General features: G+C 46.7%; 1 protein-coding gene across 1 annotated transcript in view; it reads left to right on the plus strand.

Annotated features, from left to right (window-relative positions):
* Positions 1 to 4,362: 4,362 nt before the first annotated feature.
* Positions 4,363 to 26,325, plus strand: part of LOC149441065 (uncharacterized) — a 34,181-nt gene continuing 12,218 nt past the window's right edge. The window contains exon 1 of the mRNA XM_089657802.1: positions 4,363 to 4,432. The gene's annotated coding sequence lies outside the window, so the exon portion shown is untranslated. The remainder of the gene's footprint in view (positions 4,433 to 26,325) is intronic.

Below are 26,325 nucleotides of genomic sequence, written 5' to 3' on the forward strand. Positions count from 1 at the left end.
CCTCTCCTGTACATACCGATCACTGTCATACCCTCCACACTCCTCTCCTGTACATACCCATCACTGTCATACCCTCCACACTCCTCTCCTGTACATACCGATCACTGTCATACCTCCACACTCCTCTCCTGTACATACCGATCACTGTCATACCTCCACGCTCCTCTCCTGTACATACCCATCACTGTCATACCCCCCCACACTCCTCTCCTGTACATACCGATCACTGTCATACCTCCCACACTCCTCTCCTGTACATACCGATCACTGTCATACCTCCACACTCCTCTCCTGTACATACCGATCACTGTCATACCCCCCACACTCCTCTCCTGTACATACCGATCACTGTCATACCTGCACATCCTCTCCTGTACATACCCATCACTGTCACACCTCCGTACTCCTCTCCTGTACATACCGATCACTGTCATACCTCCACATTCCTCTCCTGTACATACCCATCACTGTCATACCTCCGTACTCCTCTCCTGTACATACCGATCACTTTCATACCTCCACACTCCTCTCCTGTACCTACAGATCACTGTCAAACCTCCGTACTCCTCTCCTGTACATACCGATCACTGTCATACCCTCCGTACTCCTCTCCTGTACATACCCATCACTGTCATACCTCCGCACTCCTCTCCTGTACATATCGATCACTGTCATACCTCCATACTCCTCTCCTGTACATACCCATCACTGTCATACCTCCGTACTCCTCTCCTGTACATACCCATCACTGTCATACCTCCACACTCCTCTCCTGTACATACCCATCACTGTCATATCTCCATACTCCTCTCCTGTACATACCCATCACTGTCATACTTCCACACTCCTCTCCTGTACGTACCGATCACTGTCATACCCCCCACACTCCTCTCCTGTACATACTGATCACTGTCATACCTCCGTACTCCTCTCCTGTACATACTGATCACTGTCATACCTCCGTACTCCTCTCCTGTACATACCCATCACTGTCATACCTCCACACTCCTCTCCTGTACATACCGATCACTGTCATACCTCCGTACTCCTCTCCTGTACATACCGATCACTGTCATACCTCCACACTCCTCTCCTGTACATACCCATCACTGTCATACCCTCCACACTCCTCTCCTGTACATACAGATCACTGTCATACCTCCGTACTCCTCTCCTGTACATACCCATCACTGTCATACCTCCACACTCCTCTCCTGTACATACCCATCACTGTCATACCTTCGTACTCCTCTCCTGTACATACCAATCACTGTCATACCTCCGTACTCCTCTCCTGTACATACCCATCACTGTCATACCTCCACACTCCTCTCCTGTACATACCGATCACTGTCATACCTCCGTACTCCTCTCCTGTACATACCCATCACTGTCATACCTCCACACTCCTCTCCTGTACATACAGATCACTGTCATACCTTCGTACTCCTCTCCTGTACATACAGATCACTGTCATACCTCCCATACTCCTCTCCTGTACATACCGATCACTGTCATACCTCCGTACTCCTCTCCTGTACATACCGATCACTGTCATACCTCCGTAATCCTCTCCTGTACATACCGATCACTGTCATACCTCCGTACTCCTCTCCTGTACATACCCATCACTGTCTTACCTCCGTACTCCTCTCCTGTACATACCCATCACTGTCATACCTCCCACACTCCTCTCCTGTACATACCGATCACTGTCATACCTCCACACTCCTTTCCTGTACATACCGATCACTGTCATACCTCCACACTCCTTTCCTGTACATACCGATCACTGTCATACCTCCGTACTCCTCTCCTGTACATACCGATCACTGTCATACCTCCACACGCCTCTCCTGTACATACCGATCACTGTCATACCTCCACACGCCTCTCCTGTACATACCGATCACTGTCATACCTCCACACTCCTCTCCTGTACATACCGATCACTGTCATACCTCCACACTCCTCTCCTGTACATACCCATCACTGTCACACCTCCGTACTCCTCTCCTGTACATACCCATCACTGTCATACCTCCACACTCCTCTCCTGTACGCACCGATCACTGTCATACCCCCCGCACTCCTCTCCTGTATGCACCGATCACTCTCATACCCCCGCACTCCTCTCCTGTACGCACCGATCACTGTCATACCCCCCGCACTCCTCTCCTGTACGCACCGATCACTGTCATACCTCCGCACTCCTCTCCTGTACACACCGATCACTGTCAAACCTCTCACACTCCTCTCCTGTACGTACCGATCACTGTCATACCTCTCACACTCCTCTCCTGTACATACCCATCACTGTCATACCTCCACACTTCTCTCCTGTACATACCCATCACTGTCACACCCCCCACACGCCTCTCCTTTACATACCGATCACTATCACACCTCCGCACTCCTCTCCTGTACATACCGATCACTGTCATACCTCCGTACACCTCTCCTGTACATACCCATCACTGTCATACCTCCGTACTCCTCTCCTGTACATACCCATCACTGTCATACCTCCACACTCCTCTCCTGTACATACCAATCACTGTCACACCTCCACACTCCTCTCCTGTACATACCGATCACTGTCACACCTCCGCACTCCTCTCCTGTACATACCGATCACTGTAATACCTCCACACTCCTCTCCTGTACATACCGATCACTGTCATAGCTCAACACTCCTCTCCTGTACATACCCATCACTGTCATACCTCCGTACTCCTCTCCTGAACATACCGATCACTGTCATACCTCCACTCTCCTCTCCTCTACATACCGATCACTGTCATACCTCCGCACTCCTCTCCTGTACATACCGATCACTGTCATACCCTCCACACTCCTCTCCTGTACATACCCATCACTGTCATACCCTCCACACTCCTCTCCTGTACATACCGATCACTGTCATACCTCCACACTCCTCTCCTGTACATACCGATCACTGTCATACCTCCACGCTCCTCTCCTGTACATACCCATCACTGTCATACCCCCCCACACTCCTCTCCTGTACATACCGATCACTGTCATACCTCCCACACTCCTCTCCTGTACATACCGATCACTGTCATACCTCCACACTCCTCTCCTGTACATACCGATCACTGTCATACCCCCCACACTCCTCTCCTGTACATACCGATCACTGTCATACCTGCACATCCTCTCCTGTACATACCCATCACTGTCACACCTCCGTACTCCTCTCCTGTACATACCGATCACTGTCATACCTCCACATTCCTCTCCTGTACATACCCATCACTGTCATACCTCCGTACTCCTCTCCTGTACATACCGATCACTTTCATACCTCCACACTCCTCTCCTGTACCTACAGATCACTGTCAAACCTCCGTACTCCTCTCCTGTACATACCGATCACTGTCATACCCTCCGTACTCCTCTCCTGTACATACCCATCACTGTCATACCTCCGCACTCCTCTCCTGTACATATCGATCACTGTCATACCTCCATACTCCTCTCCTGTACATACCCATCACTGTCATACTTCCACACTCCTCTCCTGTACATACCGATCACTGTCATACCTCCGTACTCCTCTCCTGTACATACCCATCACTGTCATACCTCCACACTCCTCTCCTGTACATACCCATCACTGTCATACCTCCATACTCCTCTCCTGTACATACCCATCACTGTCATACTTCCACACTCCTCTCCTGTACGTACCGATCACTGTCATACCCCCCACACTCCTCTCCTGTACATACTGATCACTGTCATACCTCCGTACTCCTCTCCTGTACATACTGATCACTGTCATACCTCCGTACTCCTCTCCTGTACATACTACCCACCATCGTATCATCTGCAACTCCTCTCTTGCATTTACTACCTGCAGTTATGCTCTTCTTCTTAAGATGTGGAATAACTCGATGACTTACATACTTTTCAGAACTTTTTAAATATTCTTGGCTGTTTTGAAAATAATACACTTTATTGTTTATTTCAAGATATATCCTGCCTCATCTCTGCCTCTCTACCTGCAGCCTAACAATGAGGCGTGCATGCAGCCACTGATCTATTTCTGGCTGTTTTCTCTCAGTCATTCTAATGTTGATTTCTAGATCAAACCATCATCATCGGCCCCGTTATCTACAGCTGAACCAAGTTGATATCATTTGCAGAATCATTTGGAACACGGTGTAGTCTCTGCTCTCCATACTGCACCCTCTGTATTCATCAGTTATTTTCATGTTCCTCATTATGAGACCAACCCAGGAAATCCCAGTGTGAGATGTACGAAATGCTACATCCTGTACATGAAACTGTTTCCTGTTTTCGGACATTTTACAGCTGGTTCCAACCAGTCAAACAGGTTCTCCGTCTCCATCTTATACACACGGCCACCAGCATGGGATCTCCTCCACTTCAGACCACATAGGTAAGTCAGGTTCCTATTCCTTAATAATATAATAGCAGGGTGTAGTGCTTAAACATCATCATCATATGATATGTCAAGCCTAATAAACAGCTTCTAAATATAATAAAACATCAATAGATTAAAATAACAATCCTAAAAAACAAGTGAGAAAGTGACATAGTGCAAATACATACATAAAAGTGTATTGCGTCACTAATCGGTGACCCGCCATGTGCACGGTGTCAGGTATAGTCCAAATAATAAAGGAGCTCAGGAAAAAAGGAGGTCCATAGCGTGATACCGTACCCCCTGGACTACAGCACTAGGACGCCACACTGCTGACACCATACCGGTCCCGGCAGCCATCTTGGATCCCCATACTGGTCAGTGATTTCTATTCATTCATTTATCTGGCTAACAAAGCCCCCTCTGTTCATACGGTATCACGCTATGGACCTCCTTTTTTCCTGAGCTCCTTTGAGCTCCCACTATCTACAGAGGAGGTGAGCCATCCAGGGACGGCTGATGTCGATTCCAGAGGGACACCAGATCTGACCAGACCTTTAAAGGGGATACCCTGTTACTTTGAGATTGATATCTCTAAATGCGCAGTGTGATTGCGCGTCTGGTGAGTGCGCAGTCTTTACACTTTCCCTTATCACCAACCATTTGGACCAGTCATTTGGATCCGGAAGACTTATAGACACCTTATTATTTGGATTATACCTGACACCGTGCACATGGCGGGTCACTGATTAGTGACGCAATACACTTTTATGTATGTATTTGCACTATGTCACTTTCTCACTTGTTTTTTAGGATTGTTATTTTAATATATTGATGTTTTATTATATTTAGAAGCTGTTTATTAGGCTTGACATATCATATGATGATGATTTTCAAGTGCTACACCCTGCTATTATATTGTTTACTTTTGAACGTTGTTGGTACCTTTTGGTGTTTAGCTGCTCACTGACTTTTAGCGCTCAGTTCTTCCTATTATTGCTAGATTCCTATTCTTGGTCCCGGCTCCTGTCCCTGCTATATCAATGATCTGTGACCAAACCTTCCTCCTCGTCATTACTGATCTGGGTGTATATATATATATATATATATACATTGTTTTTCCACACTTTAACAGGCCATAGACAGGTCGTTTATCGGCTGAATTGTCAGCAATTAAACAAAATAATTGGTCGTTGCCGCCATGGATGCTGCCACCAATGGTCACGAAAGAATGGGACAAGAAACCAGAGACAGAGGAGCACACCATACAATGTGACAGCAATGCAAATACTTTATATTTTTTTGGATACAAATGGATACATTTGTTGCAACCGCAAGACTTTTTCATATAAAATATAATCGCGGACTGGACTTCCAGTTCATAGGAAGGATTCAGGTGTCTCCCATTCCGATGATCCATTCACTTTAGCAGAATAAAATGTCCTCTTCTAGATGTGACAGTCTGCAATCGTCTTCTTCTTCATTCTTCCTTCTTCTTCCTTTTTCTACTTCTTCTTCTTCCTTTTTCTTCTTTTTCTTCTTTTTCTGCTTCTTCCCATTACTGCTGGGAAAATCGGCCGATCGTCCAAATCAGCCGCAACTTTTCTAACATGACCAATAAAAAACTGTGCAAAAACCCCCAAAAATGACCGACCAATTAACCCACTAACAGTTTGAAAATCGGACAATTTTTTTTTTTGGGCCAAAAACTTGGCCGATTTTCAACCCCTCTATGGCCGGCATTTGTCTCTCTCTCTCTGTCTGTAAGCTTGATAAAGAGGGTCACCGCGTTCTCCAAATGTTGGAGGAACTAAACTGCTGATCTAGGATTTCAGTAAATCCGGCTTCACAATCTACTTCTAAGTGTTGGTTTCCTCCTCATTGCCGGCCATTAAATGGGCCTCAGAATGGCTCCGGTATTCCCTCCTAGGAAGGACATTCAGGCCGATCTCCCACCATGTTCCTCTGATGTGTCCGAGACAGAATAACAGGAAAGACACCAGGAGAACCCGCTGGGACCTGACACTCCGAGAACCAGAGTTATGGTGGAGTATAGACCCTTCCTGAGATACTCCTCCCTGGGAACGGTCATACCTCCGTACTCCTCTCCTGTACATACCCATCACTGTCAAACCTCCGTACTCCTCTCCTGTACATACCCATCACTGTCATACCTCCGTACTCCTCTCCTGTACATACCCATCACTGTCATACCTCCGTACTCCTCTCCTGTACATACCGATCACTGTCATACCTCCGTACTCCTCTCCTGTACATACCGATCACTGTCATACCTCCGTACTCCTCTCCTGTACATACCCATCACTGTCATACCTCCGTACTCCTATCCTGTACATAACCATCACTGTCATACCTCCACACTCCTCTCCTGTACGTACCCATCACTGTCATACCTCCGTACTCCTCTCCTGTACATACCGATCGCTGTCATACCTCCGTACTCCTCTCCTGTACATACCGATCACTGTCATACCTCCACACTCCTCTCCTGTACATACCGATCACTGTCATACCTCCGTACTCCTCTCCTGTACATACCGATCACTGTCATACCTCCACACTCCTCTCCTGTACATACCGATCACTGTCATACCTCCGTACTCCTCTCCTGTACATACCGATCACTGTCATACCTCCGTACTCCTCTCCTGTACATACCCATCACTGTCATACCTCCGTACTCCTCTCCTGTACATACCGATCACTGTCATACCTCCACACTCCTCTCCTGTACATACCGATCACTGTCATACCTCCGTACTCCTCTCCTGTACATACCGATCACTGTCATACCTCCTCACTCCTCTCCTGTACATACCGATCACTGTCATACTGTACCTCCACACTCCTCTCCTGTACATACCCATCACTGTCATACCTCCCCACTCCTCTCCTGTACATACCGATCACTGTCATACCTCCGTACTCCTCTCCTGTACATACCGATCACTGTCATACCTCCGTACTCCTCTCCTGTACATACCGATCACTGTCATACCCCCCACACTCCTCTCCTGTACATACCAATCACTGTCATACCCCCCACACTCCTCTCCTATACATACCGATCACTGTCATACCCTCCACACTCCTCTCCTGTACATACCCATCACTGTCATACCGTCCACCCACCTCTCCTGTACGTACCGATCACTGTCATACCTCCGTACTCCTCTCCTGTACGTACGATCACTGTCATACCCCCACACTCCTCTCCTGTACGTACGATCACTGTCACACCTCCACACTCCTCTCCTGTGCATACCGATCACTGTCATACCTCCACACTCCTCTCCTGTACATACCCATCACTGTCATACCTCCCACACTCCTCTCCTGTACATACCGATCACTATCACACTTCCACACTCCTCCCCTGTACATACCGATCACTGTCATACCTCCGTACTCCTCTCCTGTACATACCGATCACTGTCATACCTCCATACTCCTCTCCTGTACATAACGATCACTGTCATACCTCCGCACTCCTCTCCTGTACATACCCATCACTGTCATACCTCTGCACTCCTCTCCTGTACATACCAATCACTGTCATACCTCCACACTCCTCTCCTGTACATACCCATCACTGTCATACCTCCACACTCCTCTCCTGTACATACCCATCACTGTCATACCTCCGCACTCCTCTCCTGTACATACCAATCACTGTCATACCTCCACACTCCTCTCCTGTACATACCGATCACTGTCATACCTCCGTACTCCTCTCCTGTACATACCAATCACTGTCATACCTCCACACTCCTCTCCTGTACATTCCGATCACTGTCATACCTCCACACTCCTCTCCTGTACATACCGATCACTGTCATACCTCCACACTCCTCTCCTGTACATACAGATCACTGTCATACCTCCGTACTCCTCTCCTGTACATACCGATCACTGTCATACCTCCACACTCCTCTCCTGTACATACAGATCACTGTCATACCCTCCACACTCCTCTCCTGTACATACAGATCACTGTCATACCCCCCACACTCCTCTCCTGTACATACTGATCACTGTCGTACCTCCGTACTCCTCTCCTGTACATACCGATCACTGTCATACCTCCACACTCCTCTCCTGTACATACCAATCAGTGTCATACCCTCCACACTCCTCTCCTGTACATACCGATCACTGTCATACCCCCCACACTCCTCTCCTGTACATACCGATCACTGTCATACCTCCACACTCCTCTCCTGTACATACCAATCACTGTCATACCCCCCACACTCCTCTCCTGTACATACCAATCACTGTCATACCCTCCACACTCCTCTCCTGTACATACCCATCACTGTCATACCGTCCACCCACCTCTCCTGTACGTACCGATCACTGTCATACCTCCGTACTCCTCTCCTGTACGTACGATCACTGTCATACCCCCACACTCCTCTCCTGTACGTACGATCACTGTCACACCTCCACACTCCTCTCCTGTGCATACCGATCACTGTCATACCTCCACACTCCTCTCCTGTACATACCCATCACTGTCATACCTCCCACACTCCTCTCCTGTACATACCGATCACTGTCACACCTCCACACTCCTCTCCTGTACATACCGATCACTGTCACACCTCCCACACTCCTCTCCTGTACATACCGATCACTATCACACTTCCACACTCCTCTCCTGTACATACCGATTACTGTCATACCTCCGTACTCCTCTCCTGTACATACCGATCACTGTCATACCTCCGTACTCCTCTCCTGTACATAACGATCACTGTCATACCTCCACACTCCTCTCCTGTACATACCGATCACTGTCATACCTCCGTACTCCTCTCCTGTACATACCAATCACTGTCATACCTCCACACTCCTCTCCTGTACATACCGATCACTGTCATACCTCCACACTCCTCTCCTGTACATACCGATCACTGTCATACCTCCACACTCCTCTCCTGTACATACAGATCACTGTCATACCTCCGTACTCCTCTCCTGTACATACCGATCACTGTCATACCTCCGTACTCCTCTCCTGTACATACCGATCACTGTCATACCTCCACACTCCTCTCCTGTACATACCGATCACTGTCATAGCCTCCACACTCCTCTCCTGTACATACAGATCACTGTCATACCCCTCACACTCCTCTCCTGTACATACTGATCACTGTCATACCTCCGTACTCCTCTCCTGTACATACCGATCACTGTCATACCTCCACACTCCTCTCCTGTACATACCAATCAGTGTCATACCCTCCACACTCCTCTCCTGTACATACAGATCACTGTCATACCCCCCACACTCCTCTCCTGTACATACCCATCACTGTCATACCTCCACACTCCTCTCCTGTACGTACCGATTACTGTCATACCTCCGTACTCCTCTCCTGTACATACCCATCACTGTCATACCCCCCACACTCCTCTCCTGTACACACAGATCACTGTCATACCTCCACACTCCTCTCCTGTACATACCCATCACTGTCATACCTCCGTACTCCTCTCCTGTACATACTACCCACCATAGTATCATCTGCAACTCCTCTCTTACATTTACTACCTGCAGTTATGCTCTTCTTCTTAAGATGTGGAATAACTCGATGACTTACATACTTTTCAGACCTTGTGAAATATTCTCGGCTGTTTTGAAAATAATACACTTTAATTTGTATTTCATGATAAATCCTGCCTCATCTCTGCCTCTCTACCTGCAGCCTAACAATGAGGTGTGCATGCAGCCACTGATCTATTTCTGGCTTTTGTCTCTCAGACATTCTAATGTTCATTTCTAGATCAAACCATCATCATCGGCCCCTTTATCTGTAGCTGAACCAAGTTGATGTCATACTGTCCATCCACTAACAAATATTAGTTACTACCTGGGGGGGAATGCATGAAGGTAAAAACCTCTACAACAACTTTAAGCGTTTTCCAAACTCCTCTGATAAAGTTTTTGTATGGGCCTTGGGAATGTGATTTGGGTTTTACTTGGACCTTCACATTAGGCCCTGTGACAATGTTATGTTCAATCACCCTGGTAAGACCTGATAGTCCTGAAAAGATTTCCCTATCCCTCTCCAATTGAGTCCTGTCCGTGATACTTTGTTTATTTGCACTAACATACAATTTTAAGGACAAGCTTTTGGGGAATGTCCCCTTCTTCAAGGTCCAAGCAGTACTGATCACAAAGCTTAAGCAGAATGTTAGAAGGGATGTGGGGGATGAAAAAAAAAAAGAGCCTAGAGATAAAAAACAGCAAAAGCAAAGACTGGGGGGAGACAACAGACAACACTTGTTCATGTAACAAAAAACATATGTGCTGAGAGCGTGCGCCCTGTGCGTTCCCAGCACAGCACACATGTGAGGTACTCACAGAAAGGTCCCGGTCCGCTCTTTCGATCGGGACCTTTCCCGATCATGTGACCGGCTGTGACGTCATTATGGAAGACCTCAAAACATTGAGGTCTTCCATAATGTGGTCTGGTTGTGCGAAATGGTGTCCCACAGGTGTGCAAAAGTTATCTTCTTTATGTTCCTTGATGGTGTGTCTGTGCAAATTCATCCTTGTTTGCACCTTCTGTCCTGTTTCACCAACAGAAGATCCTTTGCTGCATTTTCTGCACTAGATAAGGTACACAACATTACTGGAGGTGCAGCTGTATGATCCGGAGACATTGAAGATCCCTTTTGAGTGTCTGACACTTTTTGATGGACTGATTGGTTGCACAGTTTGCAGCGTTTTCTATTGCAGGGTTTGCTTCCGTTATTTGTGACATCATCATCAGAAGGAAGTTTCCTAATGATTAGTTTATTTCTGAGGTTGGGGGGTTGTCTGAAGGCCAGTATTGGGGGTTGTCTGAAGGCCAGTATTGGGGGTTGTCTGAAGGCCAGTATTGGGGGATTGTCTGAAGGCCAGTATTGGGGGGTTGTCTGAAGGCCAGTATTGGGGGTTGTCTGAAGGCCAGTATTGGGGGGTTGTCTGAAGGCCAGTATTGGGGGGTTGTCTGAAGGCCAGTATTGGGGGGTTGTCTGAAGGCCAGTATTGGGGGTTGTCTGAAGGCCAGTATTGGGGGGTTGTCTGAAGGCCAGTATTGGAGGTTGCTGGAATATTTCTTTCAGAGTTCTATCCTGTTATGATGGGTTGTAAATCTATGATTATTTTTCTTACCCCTTCTAGTGCTGGTTGTATGTGGTCACTAGAGGTACACGGTTGTTTTTTTTTTTTCTCTTTGTATTGGAGGAGATTTTCCCTTCGTGTTCTCAAGGCTGTGTTTATGCCGGTGTTGATGGGTTTTGTCCTTGTAACCTTTCTTATGGAAGGAGTCTGCTAGTGTCCCGAGATGTGTATCTCTGTCTCTTGGGTCAGAACATATTTGGTGGTATCTGATGGCCTGACTGTGTATGATGGCACGTTTCGTGTGTTGGGTCAGAACATATTCAGTGTATCTAATGGCCTGACTGTGTATGATGGCATGTTTCGTGTGTTGGGTCAGAACATATTCGGTGGTATCTGATAGACTGACTGTGTATGATGGCACGTTTCGTGTGTTGGGTCAGAACATATTCGGCGGTATCTGATGGACTGACTGTGTATGATGGCACGTTTCGTGTGTTGGGTCAGAACATACTCGGTGGTATCTGATGGACTGACTGTGTATGATGGCACGTTTTGTGTGTTGGGTCAGAACATACTCGGTGGTATCTGATGGCCTGACTGTGTATGATGGCACATTTCCTGTGTTGGGTCAGAACATACTCGGTGGTATCTGATGGCCTGACTGTGTATGATGGCACGTTTCGTGTGTTGGGTCAGAACATATTCGGTGGTATCTAATGGCCTGACTGTGTATGATGGCACGTTTCCTGTGTTGGGTCAGAACATACTCGGTGGTATCTGATGGCCTGACTGTGTATGATGGCACGTTTCGTGTGTTGGGTCAGAACATATTCGGTGGTATCTAATGGCCTGACTGTGTATGATGGCACGTTTCGTGTGTTGGGTCAGAACATATTCGGTGGTATCTCATGGCCTGACTGTGTATGATGGCACGTTTCCTGTGTTGGGTCAGAACATACTCGGTGGTATCTGATGGCCTGACTGTGTATGATGGCACGTTTCGTGTGTTGCGTCAGAACATACTCGGTGGTATCTCATGGCCTGACTGTGTATGAAGGCACGTTTCGTGTGTTGGGTCAGAACATACTCGGTGGTATCTGATGGCCTGACTGTGTATGACGGCACGTTTTGTGTGTTGGGTCAGAACATACTCGGTGGTATCTGATGGCCTGACTGTGTATGACGGCACGTTTCGTGTGTTGGGTCAGAACATACTCGGTGGTATCTGATGGCCTGACTGTGTATGACGGCACGTTTTGTATGTTGGGTCAGAACATACTCGGTGGTATCTGATGGCCTGACTGTGTATGACGGCACGTTTCGTGTGTTGGGTCAGAACATACTTGGTGGTATCTGATGGCCTGACTGTGTATGACGGCACGTTTCGTGTGTTGGGTCAGAACATACTCGGTGGTATCTGATGGCCTGACTGTGTATGACGGCGCGTTTCGTGTGTTGGGTCAGAACATATTCTGTGGTATCTAATGGCCTGACTGTGTATGATGGCACGTTTCCTGTGTTGGGTCAGAACATACTCGGTGGTATCTGATGGCCTGACTGTGTATGACGGCACGTTTCGTGTGTTGGGTCAGAACATACTTGGTGGTATCTGATGGCCTGACTGTGTATGACGGCACGTTTCGTGTGTTGGGTCAGAACATACTCGGTGGTATCTGATGGCCTGACTGTGTATGACGGCGCGTTTCGTGTGTTGGGTCAGAACATATTCGGTGGTATCTGATGACCTGACTGTGTATGATGGCGCGTTTCGTGTGTTGGGTCAGAACATATTCGGTGGTATCTGATGGCCTGACTGTGTATGATGGCACGTTTCCTGTGTTGGGTCAGAACATATTCGGTGGTATCTAATGGCCTGACTGTGTATGATGGCACGTTTCGTGTGTTGGGACAGAACATATTCGGTGGTATCTGATGGCCTGACTGTGTATGATGGCACGTTTCGTGTGTTGGGTCAGAACATACTCGGTGGTATCTGATGGCCTGACTGTGTATGATGGCACGTTTCCTGTGTTGGGTCAGAACATACTCGGTGGTATCTGATGGCCTGACTGTGTATGATGGCACGTTTCCTGTGTTGGGTCAGAACATACTCGGTGGTATCTGATGGCCTGACTGTGTATGATGGCACGTTTCGTGTGTTGGGTCAGAACATATTCAGTGGTATCTAATGGCCTGACTGTGTATGATGGCACGTTTCGTGTGTTGGGTCAGAACATATTCGGTGGTATCTGATGGCCTGACTGTGTATGATGGCACGTTTTGTGTGTTGGGTCAGAACATACTCGGTGGTATCTGATGGACTGACTGTGTATGATGGCACGTTTTGTGTGTTGGGTCAGAACATACTCGGTGGTATCTGATGGCCTGACTGTGTATGATGGCACGTTTTGTGTGTTGGGTCAGAACATACTCGGTGGTATCTGATGGACTGACTGTGTATGATGGCACGTTTTGTGTGTTGGGTCAGAACATACTCGGTGGTATCTGATGGCCTGACTGTGTATGATGGCACGTTTCGTGTGTTGGGTCAGAACATATTCGGTGGTATCTAATGGCCTGACTGTGTATGATGGCACGTTTCGTGTGTTGGGTCAGAACATATTCGGTGGTATCTCATGGCCTGACTGTGTATGATGGCACGTTTTGTGTGTTGGGTCAGAACATATTCGGTGGTATCTCATGGCCTGACTGTGTATGATGGCACGTTTCCTGTGTTGGGTCAGAACATACTCGGTGGTATCTGATGGCCTGACTGTGTATGATGGCACGTTTCGTGTGTTGCGTCAGAACATATTCGGTGGTATCTCATGGCCTGACTGTGTATGACGGCACGTTTCGTGTGTTGGGTCAGAACATACTCGGTGGTATCTGATGGCCTGACTGTGTATGACGGCACGTTTCGTGTGTTGGGTCAGAACATACTCGTGGTATCTGATGGCCTGACTGTGTATGACGGCACGTTTCGTGTGTTGGGTCAGAACATACTCGGTGGTATCTGATGGCCTGACTGTGTATGATGGCACGTTTCGTGTGTTGGGGGTGGAAGCTGGAACTGTGGAGGTAGTGGCATCTGTCGGTGGGTTTCCTGTATATTGAGGTGTGAAGCGTATCATCCCTGATGTATACTGGGGTGTCTAGGAAGGTGACGTGTGTTTGAGGATTCCATTTTTACTTTGATTGATGGATGAGAAGTGTTGATCAATGAGTAAAATTGTTTTAGGTTTTCTTCACCTTCTGTCCATATGATGAAAATATCATCAATATAGCGATAGTATCTGGATGGTTTTTGTTCCATGCTGTTCAGGAATTGTTCCTCCAGGTCAGCCATAAATAAATTGGCATATTGGGGGCCATTTTACATCCCATCGCAGTGCCCAGACATTGAAGATAGATGTCTTTATTGAAGGCAAGTAGTTGTGTGTAAGTATGAATTCAATGAGCCGTGTAACATCCTCAGCCGTGTAACAGCCTCAGCCATGTATTTGTTGTTTGGTGAGGATGATAAGGATCTGTGACATGCAGCTAATCCATCCTTGTGAGGGATATTACTATATAGGGATACTACACCCATAGATTACTATACAGGGATACTACATCCATAGATTACTATACAGGGATACTACACCCATATATTACTATACAGGGATACTACATCCATATATTACTATACAGGGATACTACATCCATAGATTACTATACAGGGATACTACATCCATAGATTACTATACAGGGATACTACATCCATATATTACTACATCCATAGATTACTATACAGGGATACCACATCCATATATTACTATACAGGGATACTACATCCATATATTACTACATCCATAGATTACTATACAGGGATACCACATCCATATATTACTATACAGGGATACTACATCCATAGATTACTATACAGGGATACTACATCCATAGATTACTATACAGGGATACTACATCCATAGATTACTATACAGGGATACTACACCCATATATTACTATACAGGGATACTACACCCATAGATTACTATACAGGGATACTACATCCATATATTACTATACAGGGATACTACATCCATATATTACTATACAGGGATACTACATCCATAGATTACTATACAGGGATACTACATCCATATATTACTACATCCATAGATTACTATACAGGGATACCACATCCATATATTACTATACAGGGATACTACATCCATATATTACTACATCCATAGATTACTATACAGGGATACTACATCCATATATTACTATACAGGGATACTACATCCATAGATTACTATACAGGGATACTACATCCATAGATTACTATACAGGGATACTACATCCATAGATTACTATACAGGGATACTACATCCATAGATTACTATACAGGGATACTACATCCATAGATTACTATACAGGGATACCACATCCATAGATTACTATACAGGGATACCACATCCATAGATTACTATACAAGGATACCACATCCATATATTACTATACAGGGATACTACATCCATACATTACTATACAGGGATACTACACCCATATATTACTATACAGGGATACTACATCCATAGATTACTATACAGGGATACTACATCCATAGATTACTATACAGGGATACCACATCCATATATTACTATACAGGGATACCACATCCATAGATTACTATACAGGGATACCACATCCATATATTACTATACAGGGATACTACATCCATACATTACTATACAGGGATACTACATCCATACATTACTATACAGGGATACTACATCCATACATTACTATACAGGGATACTACATCCATACATTACTATACAGGGATACTACATCCATAGATTACTATACAGGGATACTACATCCATATATTACTACATCCATAGATTACTATACAGGGATACTACATCCATATATTACTATACAGGGATACTACATCCATATATTACTATACAGGGATACTACATCCATAGATTACTATACAGGGATACTACATCCATAGATTACTATACAGGGATACTACATCCATAGATTACTATACAGGGATACTACATCCATAGATTACTATACAGGGATACCACATCCATAGATTACTATACAGGGATACTACATCCATAGATTACTATACAAGGATACCACATCCATATATTACTATACAGGGATACTACATCCATACATTACTATACATGGATACTACATCCATAGATTACTATACAGGGATACCACATCCATAGATTACTATACAGGGATACTACATCCATAGATTACTATACAGGGATACTACATCCATAGATTACTATACAGGGATACTACATCCATAGATTACTATACAGGGATACTACATCCATAGATTACTATACAGGGATACTACATCCATATATTACTACATCCATAGATTACTATACAGGGATACTACATCCATATATTACTATACAGGGATACTACATCCATATATTACTATACAGGGATACTACATCCATAGATTACTATACAGGGATACTACATCCATAGATTACTATACAGGGATACTACATCCATAGATTACTATACAGGGATACTACATCCATAGATTACTATACAGGGATACTACATCCATAGATTACTATACAGGGATACTACATCCATAGATTACTATACAGGGATACTACATCCATAGATTACTATACAGGGATACTACATCCATAGATTACTATACAGGGATACTACACCCATAGTCACTAGAAGCGTATTAGATGGTAATTGCTGGATGTTGTTGATCTTGTTCAGAAAGTCAGTAGTGTCTTGCAGGAAACTAGCAGTATTCCTGACTAACGGTTTTAAAAAATTTTCTACAAAGCCTGAGATTTGTTCGGTGAGTTTATTCATACCTGTTATGATGGGTCTGCCTGGATTTCTCCAAAAACTCTTTTACCTGCTGAGTTTGTGGCTTTGACAGGGTGGTGGCATCTCAGACTAGGTCCACCCCTGTGAATTAGCCTCAGCCAGGGCAGCTACCCGCTCTTGGTTTTTCCTGGGTTTTAATATATTGAAGTGGGAGATTTTGCTCAGGATTTTGGTTCCCAGGTTGGTGTACTTTATAACCTAGACTGGTTGTACATCCTCATCTGCCTCTTGTGCCTTCTGTAAATGCCCCTTTTACCAGAGGCATCGCCTTAGGTATTCTTCCTCATATTTGGGTGATATGCTCTACCACTGTCTTATGTGGAGAGGATTTGGTGTATTAGGTCTGTTTATCTGGTTAATCAGTCCTTGTGGTCTTCACCCATACACAAACTCAAATGGAGAAAACCCGGTCAATGTTTGAGGAACCTCCCTGATGGCAAATATAAGCACTGGGAGTAAAGCACTCCCAACCTTTCCTATCCTTTCATACCACCCACTTAAGCATAGATTTTAGGGCTTTATTAAACCTTTTGACCATCCCATCTGTCTGTGGGTGATAGACAGAAATATGCAATTGTTTGATTTGGATCAGTGTGCACAGGTCAGCCATTACCTTTGAAATGAACAGGGTGCCTTGGTCTGTCAGGATCTCCTTAGGGAATCCTGTTCTTAATAATATGTTAATTAATTCCTTTGCTTTGTTTTTGCGGAGGTCTTCCTTAGAAGGACCATGTGACGGGAGGCACTTTGGATGGGGGGGCCCATGGAACACAGCTCACTTTGGGAAGGTGGGGAGACCCCTGTCTCAGCTCCCCATATCCCTCTTATGTGTAAGTCACCCTGTGCCTGTTAGGGGTGCAGGGTGATCTGTCCTAATATTGGGGTGGGGGTTGTAGATTGTTTAATGCCTTGTGTTTGCATCCCATTGCTCTATTGTGTCTTGCTCGGGCACAAACTATTATGGGATGTATGTCTATGTGTATTGGCTTGGTGGGGGGGGGGGGGGGTGTCTGCAGCAGCCGCCCTCCTGATGGGACTGTCTGTTGGTGTGTCTCTTGTTACTAAAGGTAGATTGCCCCGCCCTGTGTCATTATTTAGGGAGGTGGATTGTTCCCTTGAATGTATATATCTTGTATCTACAGTCAGGTCTATAAATATTGGGACATGGACACAATTCTAACATTTTTGGCTCTATACACCACCACAATGGATTTGAAATGAAACGAACAAGATGTGCTTTAACTGCAGACTGTCAGCTTTAATTTGAGGGTATTTACATCCAAATCAGGTGAACGGTGTAGGAATTACAACAGTTTGCATATGTGCCTCCCACTTGTTAAGGAACCAAAAGTAATGGGACAATTGGCTTCTCAGCTGTTCCATGGCCAGATGTGTGTTATTCCCTCATTATTCCAATTACAATGAGCAGATAAAAGGTCCAGAGTTCATTTCAAGTGTGCTATTTGCATTTGGAATCTGTTGCTGTCAACTCTCAAGATGAGATCCAAAGAGCTGTCACTATCAGTGAAGCAAGCCATCATTAGGCTGAAAAAACAAAACAAACCCATCAGAGAGATAGCAAAAACATTAGGCGTGGCCAAAACAACTGTTTGGAACATTCTTAAAAAGAAAGAACGCACCGGTGAGCTCAGCAACACCAAAAGACCCGGAAGACCACGGAAAACAACTGTGGTGGATGACCGAAGAATTCTTTCCCTGGTGAAGAAAACACCCTTCACAACAGTTGGCCAGATCAAGAACACTCTCCAGGAGGTAGGTGTATGTGTGTCAAAGTCAACAATCAAGAGAAGACTTCACCAGAGTGAATACAGAGGGTTCACCACAAGATGTAAACCATTGGTGAGCCTCAAAAACAGGAAGGCCAGATTAGAGTTTGCCAAACGACATGTAAAAAAGCCTTCACAGTTCTGGAACAACATCCTATGGACAGATGAGACCAACATCAACATGTACCAGAGTGATGGGAAGAGAAGAGTATGGAGAAGGAGAGGAACTGCTCATGATCCTAAGCATACCACCTCATCAGTGATCATGGTGGTGGTAGTGTCATGGCGTGGGCATGTATGGCTGCCAATGGAACTGGTTCTCTTGTATTTATTGATGATGTGACTGCTGACAGAAGCAGCCGGATGAATTCTGAAGTGTTTCGGGAATATTATCTGCTCATATTCAGCCAAATGCTTCACAACTCATTGGACGCTTCACAGTGCAGATGGACAATGACCCAAAGCAGACTGCAAAAGCAACCAAAGAGTTTTTTAAGGGAAAGAAGTGGAATGTTATGCAATGGCCAAGTCAATCACCTGACCTGAATCCGATTGAGCATTTCACTTGCTGAAGACAAAACTGAAGGGAAAATGCCCCAAGAACAAGCAGGAACTGAAGACAGTTGCAGTAGAGGCCTGGCAGAGCATCACCAGGGATGAAACCCAGCGTCTGGTGATGTCTATGCGTTCCAGACTTCAGGCTGTAATTGACTGCAAAGGATTTGCAACCAAGTATTAAAAAGTGAAAGTTTGATTTATGATTATTATTATGTCCCATTACTTTTGGTCCCTTATCAAGTGGGAGGCACATATGCAAACTGTTGTAATTCCTACACCGTTCACCTGATTTGGATGTAAATACCCTCAAATTAAAGCTGACAGTCTGAAGTTAAAGCACATCTTGTTCGTTTCATTTCAAATCCATTGTGGTGGTGTATAGAACCAAAAATGTTAGAATAGTGTCGATGTCCCAATATTTATGGACCTGACTGCATGTTAAAATACATTAGTCTTTTTCCTGGTTTCCTTCACGTCTGGTGCCATCTAGTCTTGTATGGTCAGCGGTGGTGTCTGTGGTCGGTGTTCAGATGAGAAGCGTGAGTCTAACGGAAGTACCCAAGCGCCCTCGGGGTCCGGTTCCGTCACATTGGTGGCAAGCGATGGGATTGTGCTTCCTGGCTGTGAACACATCCAAACCTCCACCGTGATCCAAGGTTCGGATAACAGGAGAGGAGAGACAGATACCACCCGCAGCTATGGAAACAGAGGTTTTATGGTGGATGCAGCAAGTGCTGGCTTACATGAACGATCATGTTTCTATACGGGACGAGCTTGGGTGGAGGAATGCGTCTGTCCAACAGTTGGATGAGGGTATAGAAGATGGAGCAGTCGGCTCATCCCTCCAATTACAGATCCCAGAATATATGGATCTAATGGATTTTTCACTGGAGGATGTTATGGGTGATGAGTCACCTGCCAAAGTGCTGCCACTGGGCCAAAGGGCCACCAGCCCATGCCATGGACATTTAGCCATTCCAGAGACTGGGGATTTGATAGACTTCTCTGCTGAGGAAAAACAACCTGGTGAGCCTCCTGCAAAAGAGCTGGCAACAGGGCCAAACATTGCTGAGCTCTACCCAGTATCAACAACAGCTTCAGTCTCCCTGAGAGAAGAGGCGGCCGGCCTTTCTCCTACACCATTGACAGGGACATGAGATTTCCAGCCAGCAGCATCTTTGGAGGTAAAAGAAACTTCTTTAGCTGAAGTGCTGACAACCGGACAGAGGGTCCAGGACCTCTGCCCCACACCTGTGGTAGTATCAGAGGCCCAGGGGGAGAAGGAAGAGGAGGTTATTGTCATTCCTCCCTGTAACGGAACCGGACCCCTCCTGCGCTGGGGTATTTCTGTTAAACGCCAGCTTCCCTGTCCGAACACGGACCCACGGACACCACCGCTGATCCTACAGGAAATAGACAGCACCAGACTCTTGTTAAGACAGGAAGTCAACTGCTTTATTTTAACACAAACACAAGATATATACACAGGGCGGGGAAACACAACCAGGAACAGGAAACACATCATCAGGCCGTCCCATCAAACCAAGACACAGAACAATGGGATGCAGCACATGGCAGAGAACATTGACCAACCCCCACGCCAATACACAAACAGTAAATCCCATAATAGTTTGCTAGAACAATAGGATGCAGCCACTTGGCAGAGAACAGTGAACAATGGACAACCACATGGCAGAGAACAATGAACAATGGACAACCACATGGCAGAGAACAATGAACAATGGACAACCACATAGCAGAGAACAATGAACAATCCCCACACCAATACACAATACTCAGACATTCCCACCCTGTACCCCTTAACAGGCACAGGGTGGGTTAAACATAAGGGTAATTTAGGGAGCTGACACAGGGGTCCCCCCACCTCCAAAAGTCACTCCTGTCACATATCTCCCCTTTCGGCAGGAGACTAACACAGAAGTAAATCCTAGACGAATAGACTCCGAAGTTAGTCAGTACTTCCAGTTCCCCAATGCCAGCACTCACACAGTACCCCAAACAAATTGTCCCACACAAAGCATTACTCACCCAGCCAACCTCTGCCTCTCTCGTAGAACATACCCACCTCTAGGGAGAAGTACGGACTGGTCCTTCTCCCTGAAGTCCTCTCAGCCACTGGAGAGAAGACAGGGTGGCTGGGCCGACTCCATCATGAGGTGGGGGATCTGGGCCGACTGCCCAGCATCCCTGGGGTATCCAGGTGGTGACTGTAGTCTCATCCACTTTGACTTGATGGACATCCCCCAGTATTTGCAAAGTAAGGCTGACATCCTCCTGTCCCAACGCCGGACCCTTTTCTGGGGTTGTGTCAGTGGAGACAGAAGTCCCATCCACGGACATCAGCTCAAGCTGCCGTTGTGAGGTGCCGATTGCATCCTCTTCCTGTAGCTCCTGCAGTGCTGATTGTTGTGGGCAGAGGTCAACAAAGCCATGCCCTGGTGCCAGCTCTTCTGCTGGAGGCGCGATGGCTGGTTCCTCCTCCGCAGAAAAGTCAATCAAATCCCCAGTCTCTGGAACTGGTGTCTGGGGATAGGGGTTCACCATCTCCTGTATGTGGAACCCAGAAAATGTTACCAGTGCTGGGCAGAGGTCACTAATGTTTTTCTGCTGGTTCCTCCTCAGTAGAGAAGTCTATCAGATCCCCAGTCTCTGGAATTTCCATTGCCGATTCTTGGGCATGCTGCCGAACATGTTTTAGCAGTTGCCTGTATGCCCTTTCCACATGCAGTTCTTTCTTCAGCAGGTATTCCAGATCTGGTTCAAGCTCTGAGACCCCTCTGAGACCAAACATTATTATTATTATACAGTATTTATATAGTGACAAAAAGTTTGCTCAGCGCTGTACATCATAGTGGGGGACAGTACATGAGACAATACAGTAACAATACAATACACGAGGGGTTTGAGGGCCCTGCTCCTTGGAGCTTACAATCTAGGAGGGAGGGGATAGTGGTACAGGAGAAAATGGCTGTGGGGGATGGAGTGGTAGGAGGAGTAGAGGAGATCGGCAGTTAGGTGAGGGCAGGGTAGGCTTCACTGAAGAGATGGGTTTTCAGGGTGTGCCTAAAGGTGAGGAGAGTAGGTGACAGTCTGATGGATTGGGGTAGTGAGTTCCAGAGGATGGAGGAAGACCTGGAGAAGTCCTGGAATCGGGCATGAGAGGAGGAGACCAGGGAGCTAGAGAGTAGGAGGTCTTGTGAGGAGCGAAGAGTACGTGTTGGGTGGTATTTGGATATTAGGTCGGTGAGGTAGTTTGGGGCAGTATTATGAATAGCTTTATACGTCAATTTTAGAAGTTTGAATTTTATGCGTTGGGCAATCGGAAGCCAGTGGAGGGATTGGCAGAGGGGGGTGGCAGATGCGGAGCGGTTGGTAAGGTGGATGAGTCTGGCTGCAGAGTTCAGGATAGACTTAAGTGGAGATAGTCTGTGATGAGGTAAGCCGGTGAGGAAGGAGTTGCAGTAGTCCAGACGTGAGATAATAAGGGAGTGAACGAGTAGTTTAGTAGTGTCTGGGGTTAGGAATGTACGTATTTTGGAGATGTTGCGGAGGTGGAATCTGCATCAATTTGGCAGCGATTGGACATGGGGCTGGAAGGACAGATTGGAGTCTAGAGTGACACCTAGGACTTTGGCTTGCGGGCTGGGACTGATGATGGCATTATTAGTCATGATGGAGAGGTTGGGGGGGGCGTGGGCTGGGGGGAAAACTAGGAGCTCGATTTTGGAAAGGTTTAGTTTGAGGAAGTGGAGTGACATCCAATCTGATATGTCGTTCAGTAGGTGTGTGATTCGGGCGGAGACTGAAGGGGTGAGGTGAGGGGTGGAGAGGTAGATTTGTGTGTCATTCGGCGTAGAGGTGGTAGTTGAAGCCGTGGGAGTGTAGCAGTTGGCCAAGGGAGGAGGTGTAGATGGAGAAGAGAAGGGGTCCGAGGACAGAGCCTTGGGGGACCCCAACAGAGAGGGGGAGAGAGGGGGAGGTTGCAGTGTTATAGGTAACAGTAAAGGAGCGTTGGGACAGATAGGAGGAGAGCCAGGAGAGAGCAGAGTCTCTGATGCCAAGGGAGTGTAGTTTTTTAAGGAGGAGGGGGTGGTCGACTGTGTCGAAGGCCGCGGAGAGGTCGAGGGGTAGGAGCACTGAGTAGTGGCCATTAGCTTTGGCGGTTAGCAGGTCGTTGGTGGTTTTGAGTAGGGCGGTTTTGGTGGAGTGTAGGGGATGGGAGCCAGACTGTAGGGGACCAAGGAGGTTGTTGTCGTTGAGGTGGGAGCTTAGGCGATTATAGACTAAGCGCTCATGGAGTTTGGATGTAAATGGCAGCAGGGAGATGGGTCTAAGGTTGTTCAGGTCGGTGGGGTCCAGGGAGGGTTTTTTGAGTATGGGAGTGATGTTCACGTGCTTTAGGGGGGAGGGGAATGTACCAATAGAGAGGGAGAGATTGAAAATGTGAGTGAGGGAGCGTAGGATGGAGGAGGAGGGTGACTGTAGGAGTTGTGTGGGGACAGGGTCAAGGGGGCAGGTGGTGAGGCTGGCTTCAGAGAAGACCTTAGCGACCTCTTCAGTGGTAGCAAGGTTGAAGGAGTGGAGTGTTGGGGGGGTTTTAGTGTGCAGGATGTTAGGTGGGGTGGGGGTATGGGCAGTTGCGAGGTCAGAGGAGGGGAGTGTTGAGAGGGTTATCATGGGAGGGAGGCTATGTGGGGTGGAAGTCTGAGCATTGGCGATGTCCCTAGGAATTGCGTCGATCTTGTTTTGGAAGTGGTTGGCAATCTCGTGGACAGTGAGTGAGGTACTGGGTAGAGGTGGGGGGGAGAGAGTAGGGAGTTGAAAGTAGAGAAGAGCCGGCAAGGACTGGTAGAGAGGGTATTGTCTTGGAAATTCGCTTTAACGAATTTCTCCTTACCGTGAGTACTCGCAGTTGGATGCGCAGAAATCCCCCATAAAGCTGTGCGAATCTCGTTTACCACGACTGCAGCCAAACTACACGATTCCTGCCCATCCAAATACTTTGGTTCTGTTGAATTTGTGGGTGATGGAGCTCCGTTACCCTAGAATGATCACACGACACTCTAAGGCTGGTTGCAACTCACATAAGGGCCGGCTTTAGGCTCAGCTCTCTGTTTTTATTAAGAATACACACATGCCCCCCACATGAATAAAGTCAAACCCTCCCACCGAACAATACAATGGGGATTGCCTATACAGAGGATATACATTCCAATTGGAGCATAGCCTTTGCTATTATCTATCACTGGTCCTCCCCCATGAGTCTTCTGAGGTCAGCAGACTTCCTCCCCTTCCCCCCTATGAGCCATCTGAGGTCATATTTCCTGTCCTACTAGCTTCTATTGGTATGCAAAATTCTCTGCACAAGCACTCCCTAAAAATATCAGTCTGTACCTGGATGGGTCCGATACGTTCTTTATTAAAACACATCCATCCGAGATACAGTTCAGATTAGTAATGGGTTGTAAGATATGCATAAGCCTACACGTGGAGTTCACACCGCTTGCGCATTGCGTTATGAAGCCCACGCGGTACCATGCTGCTGATATGTGGATACAGGCCCACGGTCTACTGACAGCAGCATTCGCATGGAATGCCGTGGTGGTATACACGCCGGTCTATAAGCGCAGATCTGCCATCTCATCCATTACCAAGCCGAGTACTGTAATACATACATTGTACATGCGCATGGCCCAATTGCAGCCTTCAGAGCTTTAATTAAGCCACACGAGAGACATATGAATAACACGAATACATGACACATTTAAAGTTCGACCAACAATACAAAATTTCCATGACAGTATTGATGAGTGTTACGAAGTAGGCTTGTTTGGCAGTGTAGAGGGAGGAGGTGTAGGTGAGGAAGGCAGACCTGTATAGGGTGAACACTTGTTGGGATCTGGTTTTGCACCATAATCGCTCCAGCTCATGACTGCGTCATTTAAAATATTTGGTGTGGTCGTTCTGCCAGGGTTGAAGCGGTCGGGGTCTAATGCTACGTGTGGTTAGGGGTGCTAAGGAGTCTAGGGTGGCTGACAGCGAGTCGTTATACGCAGTAGTGGCCAGGTCAGGGCAGGACAGTGGAAGGATACTGTTGTAAAGTCGGTCAGCTGCAGAGTGAAGAGGGGCCGGGTTCAGGTTGCGGAGGTTACGGCTGGTGATAGTTTGACATTTGGGGGGGAGGTGTTTGAGGATGGGGAGACAGAGAATGTAATGAGGTTGTGGTCAGAAAGAGGGAAAGGGGTGTTTGTGAGGTTGTGGAGGGTGCAGAGATGAGAAAAAACAAGGTCCAGGGTGTTCCTGTTGGAGTGGGTGGAGGACTGTGTACACTGTGTGAGTGCAAAAAAGAGGTTAGGTGGAGGAGTTGGGATGTAGCCGGGTTATTGACGTTGATAGGGATATTGAAGTCTCCAAGGATGATGGTGGGTAGCTCTGAGGAGAGGAATAAGGGTAACCAGGCGAAGAAATCATTGAGGAAGCGGGATACGGGTCCAGGAGGCCGATAGATTACT

This window comes from Staurois parvus, unplaced genomic scaffold (assembly GCF_062004578.1).
Source record: "Staurois parvus isolate SC_StPar_1 unplaced genomic scaffold, SC_StPar_1.0 ptg001030l, whole genome shotgun sequence".
Classification (NCBI taxonomy): Eukaryota; Metazoa; Chordata; class Amphibia; order Anura; family Ranidae; genus Staurois; species Staurois parvus.